The sequence below is a fragment of the Salmo trutta genome, chromosome 29, assembly GCF_901001165.1.
Source record: "Salmo trutta chromosome 29, fSalTru1.1, whole genome shotgun sequence".
Taxonomy (NCBI): Eukaryota; Metazoa; Chordata; class Actinopteri; order Salmoniformes; family Salmonidae; genus Salmo; species Salmo trutta.
In genome coordinates, this window is record NC_042985.1 from 38,555,916 (window position 1) to 38,563,313 (window position 7,398).

At 44.0% G+C, this 7,398-nt stretch overlaps 1 long non-coding RNA gene across 1 annotated transcript; it reads right to left on the reverse strand.

Annotated features, from left to right (window-relative positions):
* Window positions 1-6,249: 6,249 nt before the first annotated feature.
* On the reverse strand, window positions 6,250-6,864 carry LOC115167749 (uncharacterized). Its single transcript, XR_003870548.1, has 2 exons — window positions 6,756-6,864; window positions 6,250-6,674 (listed from the first exon to the last, which is right to left on the reverse strand). It is a non-coding gene; the product is annotated as an uncharacterized LOC115167749 (long non-coding RNA).
* Window positions 6,865-7,398: the final 534 nt, after the last annotated feature.

The window sequence follows — 7,398 nt, forward strand, 5'->3', positions numbered from 1 at the left end:
ACTTTGGTGGACCATGTCATAAATCATGGCCTGACGATGAGGGAGGCTGGGCAGAGTCCAGCCCAACCTGAGTTGCTACACGGTAGCATCCATAATATGAACATTTAGACTGGAGAACAGGTATGTCTTCAACTTTGTACACTAGACTGTACCTATTTAATTGTTGCACATCATTCTGCATCACAGTACAATACAATGTAGTCCTACAGTATTAGGTCTATGCTCCTCATTGAACAAAAAAAATAGTTATAGTGCTGTGAAGTACATGTAATACAGTTTTAATGTTACTGTGTACAGTATGACAGTACAGTATGTAAAAAAAAAGAACCTAACCAATGACATCATATTCTAGCATTTTCTACAGAACTGCCAGACGACCTCCTGAGGGTGGAAGGCAACTTCTGTTCACCCATGAACAGGAACTGGCCATTGTCAATCTAGTGTTGGCAAACAACACCATCCACGACATCAATTACGAGAGGAAATCATCGCAGATCATGCAACATTCCATAACATCAACCGTGTCAGTATGTCGACACTCTGCCGCATCTTGTGTCAACACCAACTTACGATGAAGCAGCTGTGCAGAGTCAAAGACCTTCGCTATGACTATGTGCAAGTAAGTGTCACTGTACTGTACTGTAATACAGTAATGGCAGTAGATTGTGTCCTATTGGCACTGCATTGATACACTCAGACAAAGAAGTATGTGCCCCCATTCTGGGGGTGGGGGGGGGGCACCTGTCTGTGGGGCACCTGCCTTGCCTGTAGCTTGTAATTTTGACTGAATGTGTCTGAAATTAGTCTGCAAGAAGTTCTCCATCACCATGCCACCATAGGTCCCTACAATACTGCACACATAATCATATTTCTGGATGCTCTACATAATGCAGTTGTACAGGACGGACCAGAGCAGCCCAGGTTTGTTGTCATCTGGGATAATGTTCATTTCCACTGGGCTGCTCTGGTCAGGGACTGGTTCACCAACCACAATAACTTTGCAGTTGTATACTTGCTCCCTTACTCCCCATTTCTCAATCCGATTGAGGAATTCTTTTTGGCTTGGTGTTGGAAAGTGTATGACCGTCAACCACATGCCCGCCTGCCTCTTCTGCAAGCTTTCTGTAAAAGCCTGCAATGGCAAAAAAATAAGCTGTATATTTTTTTTTCCTGAAGACTTTCTATTTTTGTGTTCATTGAAATGTGAGCAGATGTACTGTACTGGAACAATCTTTCACAGAAGCCTGTATGAGAAAATTAAAAAGGTACGGAAAGTACAATTATTTTTTAAAGACAGCTGTGTTTTGTATAAAGTACATCAGTGTGTTGTTGCAGCTTTGAAAGAGTAATTCAAATGGTGCATGTGTGCATCATTTTGTTGCAAAAATGCCATTTTGAAAAAGGATTGTTAGGTTTTGATTTCAGAGTTTCATTAGGACATACAGTGAGGGGAAAAAAGTATTTGATCCCCTGCTGATTTTGTACGTTTGCCCACTGACAAAGAAATGATCAGTCTATAATTTTAATGGTAGGTTTATTTGAACAGTGAGAGACAGTATAACAACAACAAAATCCTGAAAAATGCATGTCAAAAATGTTATAAATTGATTTGCATTTTAATGAGGGAAATAAGTATTTGACCCCTCTCAATCAGAAAGATTTCTGGCTCCCAGGTGTCTTTTATACAGATAACGAGCTGAGATTAGGAGCACACTCTTAAAGGGAGTGCTCCTAATCTCAGCTTGTTACCTGTATAAAAGACACCTGTCCACAGAAGCAATCAATCAATCAGATTCCAAACTCTCCACCATGGCCAAGATCAAAGAGCTCTCCAAGGATGTCAGGGACAAGATTGTAGACCTACACAAGGCTGGAATGGGCTACAAGACCATCGCCAAGCAGCTTGGTGAGAAGGTGACAACAGTTGGTGCGATTATTCGCAAATGGAAGAAACACAAAAGAACTGTCAATCTCCCTCGGCCTGGGGCTCCATGCAAGATCTCACCTCGTGGAGTTGCAATGATCATGAGAACGGTGAGGAATCAGCCCAGAACTACACGGGAGGATCTTGTCAATGATCTCAAGGCAGCTGGGACCATAGTCACCAAAAAAACAATTGGTAACACACTACGCCGTGAAGGACTGAAATCCTGCAGCGCCCGCAAGGTCCCCCTGCTCAAGAAAGTACATATACATGCCCGTCTGAAGTTTGCCAATGAACATCTGAATGATTCAGAGGACAACTGGGTGAAAGTGTTGTGGTCAGATGAGACCAAAATGGAGCTCTTTGGCATCAACTCAACTCGCCGTGTTTGGAGGACGAGGAATGCTGCCTATGACCCCAAGAACACCATCTCCACCTTCAAACATGGAGGTGGAAACATTATGCTTTGGGGGTGTTTTTCTGCTAAGGGGACAGGACAACTTCACCGCATCAAAGGGACGATGGACGGGGCCATGTACCGTCAAATCTTGGGTGAGAACCTCCTTCCCTCAGCCAGGGCATTTAAAATTGGTTGTGGATGGGTATTTTAGCATGACAATGACCCAAAACACACGGCCAAGGCAACAAAGGAGTGGCTCAAGAAGAAGCACATTAAGGTCCTGGAGTGGCCTAGCCAGTCTCCAGACCTTAATCCCATAGAAAATCTTTGGAGGGAGCTGAAGGTTCGAGTTGCCAAACGTCAGCCTCGAAACCTTAATGACTTGGAGAAGATCTGCAAAGAGGAGTGGGACAAAATCCCTCCTGAGATGTGTGCAAACCTGGTGGCCAACTAAAAGAAATGTCTGGCCTCCGTGATTGCCAACAAGGGTTTTGCCACCAAGTACTAAGTCATGTTTTGCAGAGGGGTCAAATTCTTATTTCCCTCATTAAAATGCAAATCAATTTATAACATTTTTCAGATGCGTTTTTCTGGATTTTGTTGTTGTTATTCTGTCTCTCACTGTTCAAATAAACCTACCATTAAAATTATAGACGGATCATTTCTTTGTCAGTGGTCAAAGGTACAAAATCAGCAGGGGATCAAATACTTTTTTCCCTCACTGTAGAAGTGTTGTGTCTTATTTGGCTTGTGTGTAGAGTTTTGACACATTGATTCAAATTCCGCAACAAGTGTGTAAGCAATCGCAAAAAACTATAACATTCCATCTGAAAGACAGCAGCTTACATAGGGCAATGTCCCCAATCACTGAAAGAGTGCCTACAACTGGAACTCCTGCAGCATCTGGTCTCCCATCCAGGGACCAACCCTGCTTAGCTTTAGAGGCAAGCCAGCAGGTGTGTGTGTGTGTGTGTGTGTGTGTGTGTGTGTGTGTGTGTGTGTGTGTGTGTGTGTGTGTGTGTGTGTGTGTGTGTGTGTGTGTGTGTGTGTGTGTGTGTGTGTGTGTGTGTGTGTGTGTGTGTGTGTGTGTGTGTGTGTGTGTGTGTGTGTGTGTGTGTGTGTGTGTGTGCGTGTGTGCGCGCGTGTGCGTGTGTGTGTGCGTGTGTGTGTTGTCATTGAATTCACATTAAAATGCACTGATTAGACCCCAACCCCCCATAGAGGCTTGATGAGCAGAGATAGTTGATTAATATTGACCGACATTGCTGGTAGCATGTTCTAACATGTCACCAGAGACCTCTGACAGGCCTGGATACACAGGCATATTAAACACAACCCCGGCTGAGACACACACATGAACACACACACACATACACACAAACAAACTGAATGAAAGTGTGCACACACAAACACTGTATGAAAGCTCATACACGCACACATATACACACAGACAAAATGTCTGTGTGTGCGTGTATGAGCTTTCATACAGAATTCAGCTGCGATGAAATAGAGGGTCCTGACCTTATGCTTAGGCAACAGATGCCAGATCCACTAAGCATTTGCACCACGGAAAACTTTAACAACGCTATCACTCCTCTCAGGCCTCCCTTTATCTCTCTCGCCTACATGTATGTAACAGCGGGGACAGCTGAGTGGTGAACTCTATCACACATCTCGACACCAGTGGGGGCTGGTGGGGGGGGGGCTATAGGAGGATGGGCTTATTGTATGGATGGAATAAATGGAATGGTTTCCATATGTTTGATGTGTTTGATACTGTTCCATTCCAATGAGCTCGTCCTCCTATAGCTCTTCCCACTAGCCTCCTCTGCTCGACAATGTTTGAAAAGAAAGCAGGATAGACTGAAGTCCGTGGCTCATACGGTCCTTATACTGTACATGCTGTATATAATGAAAGGGTGTTACAACCCAAAGTTGTATGCTGAAACAGACATCAATAATATGTGTCCCGAGGTGATCAATGGGGCTTTGGATTGTCTTTGAGACACACACACAAAAGCGGCATTCTTCTCATGGACCTGGGGCTTCATTTATAAAATGGATTTACCATCAATTTTGATCTTAAATATGACTTATGCAGAAAACCACCTATAAGTAGTTATTTATAAAACCTTACTTTGACGTGGAAATGATCTTATCTCTATGCAAAGTCTAGACTTTACGTACATGTAAGAGATTTTCCTGCTGGTTATGTAGGGGTATTGCAGTTTGGGATGCATATTGTATGCGTCCAAGCCTGTGGGGAACTTTGCATTAGCTTTATGAACAATTTGTTAGGAATGATCAATTAAAGGTGTGAGGAATTAATTGCCAGAGTCAAGGTGTTTTGAATTAAAAACAGGATGCGATGCTCTCTAAATAGTGTGTCAAATTAGAAAAAAGTAACCATGGTTGTTCTTGAGTTATTTGAAGATATTGAAAACCGTGCTTTTAGAAGGGAGAGAGTTTTCAGAAACCGGAATGACTTTTTTTGCGAATGATGATCCATGGCTTATGTCGCTATCGTCTCCCAAGAAATGTTGTGTTAGATTTGTGAGCGGATTTAGCCCCTAATCTGGAAAGGAAGACACTCTGTAATCATGCCAAACCCGTATCTGTCCAAGTACTGTCCATTCTGGGATTCCTCGCTACTGGGACATTCCAGAGGGAAATTAGTGACAGGTCGGGTATATCACAGCCATCATTCAGCCGCATCCTGCCACAAGTCATCGAGGCGATTCTACACGTATTGTCCACGAGATACATTCGTTTCACATTTACAGCCGATGAACAGGCGCACGTCAAAGCCGAGTTTGTCCGCTCATTTAATTTTCATAGGTGCGGTTGACTGCACGCATTTTGCCTTACGCGCATCGTCTGTAGATGAACATGTATATGTTAACAGGAAGAATTTCCATTCATTGAATGTTCAGATCATCTGCGATGCCCGTATGCAACTACTCAATGTATGCTCCAAGTGGCCAGGGTCTACGCACGACTCATTCATTCTGCAGCACAGCAGAGTAGGCCAGCGTCAAGCAGCTGGTGAGAGTGGAGGCGGGTGGCTTCTCAGGGAGTTCAGGGTATAATAGCCTATTAACCATGCAAAATAATGTAACACAATGGTTTAGGTGACCGGGGCTATCCACTGAAAATGTGGCTTCTCACTCCCTTTGCCGATCCCCGAACAGCAGAGGAAATGTGCTACAATTTGGCACACGGCAGAACAAGGTCGGCTGTGGAGCGCACCATCGGACTGCTGAAGGGCAGGTGGCGTTGCCTTGATGCATCAGGTGGAAAACTCCTCTACAAGCCAGAGAAGGTAACTTAATTTAATAAAAATAGAAAACTTAAATTTTGTTTTAAAATGGGTCAACTTAAAGCAACATATACCAACGTTTTATATTTGGCATTTTATTGAAATTGCACACCCAAAGGTTCCGGCAAAATAGCTGGAAACAGTTTTTAATTTGGCCCTACGGTTACTGAGATGTCAACTTGAAGCTTGTTCCTTTTGTAGCAATGCTAGTGTAAACAAATGGAATCAGCTGTTTCCTATCGTTTCTACTAGCGTTGCAACAAAATGCAAACAGATTTCAAGGGGACATCTCAGTAACTGTAGTGCAAGTTTGTTTGACAAGAACATCGGGGTGTGCAATTTCATATCTAAATATAAAATGTTGGCCTGTTTTAAGAATGAATGGTTTCCCTCCACAATCAAAGAGGACACACATAATACTGGCATGGGGTGTGCTCCACAACATAGCCCTTAAGCATGGTATTGAAATGGATGCGGAGAATAGAATGGACCCGCAAGAGCCTCCTAACCCACCACCCAATGGAGCACCTTCCCCGGCTGATGCAGTGAGAAGGAGGTGGTAGCTCGTACAGATTGGTAGTAAGAAAAAGAATGCCTGACAATATACAAAGCATAGGCTTTTTATTCATGTTGTGGAAAACGTTCAACAATTGCATTATGTAAATGAATCAAAACCCTGCGTATTCTTTCCGAGTTCAGTCACAATCTACCCAACAAATGTGTTCAGCTCATTCTGGGTTTGCAGGACTGAGGCGGTCAACACGCGAACTGTAGACGTGGACACAGACGTGGATGAACCCTCGACACCTGTGGACAAACATTCCTCCTCACCCCTGGCACCTGCGGGTCTGTGACGCTTGGGAACCGGGGCCTCACGGACTTCATCCTGGTGCACGGACGCAGACGTGGACGGCCCTCGACACCTGTGACCAAACCTTCCCCCTCACTCCTGGCACCTGCTGCTTTGGGAGCCTCACACACTTTATCCCTGGGTGGAGGGCGCATGGGCTGCAACGCAGCTTCCCCCGTTTCTATGTGAATAAAATAAATCAATGCATGTCTTGTATATTAAGTTACTAACAACCATGTTTCACATTCTGTCAATTACTTACCGTGATCCAGTGATGCAGTTGTGGGGGTTTCGCGCACCGACTTCACCGTTTCCAATGTTACTGCTAAACAATGTAAAAGTGGGATTAAACCATATGAAAAATAAAGCAAAAAAGCTAAATAGAAGAAACCCACCTTTTTTTAAACATTCACTGTCGCGGTCGGAGCATGTGCCAGTGTATGCGCTTTCCCCAATGATTTCCCCGATGCGCTGGTCCATTTGGGAGAACTCTGGCGTGCCAGGTTTTTCACACCAGCCACAGTTCTGTCTTGCTGCCCCACCTCGTTCATTGCAGCGGCGACACACTCCCAAGCTACCTGTTCGGCTTTGTTTGTCAACCCACTATTTAGTCCACCGAATAATACGTGTTGCCTGTCTTCAATCTCCTCAACCATTGCCGTGATCTCGTCTTCCAAAAATGTTTACTTTTCTCTTTTGGTCCATGGCTGTTCCTGACTAAACCCTCGTTTGTGCTAACATTCTATAAGGGGAATCGCTGATTGTAAGGGATGTTCAGGTGCCGTCAATTTTAAGTTCATTTGAGATTTATAGATCACAGGTGTGTAAGTTACAAATGGGCTTATTAGAACTTGCGTAAGCAAGGTTTTTTATGCTCAGTATCTTTTATGAATCGAACGGAAGAA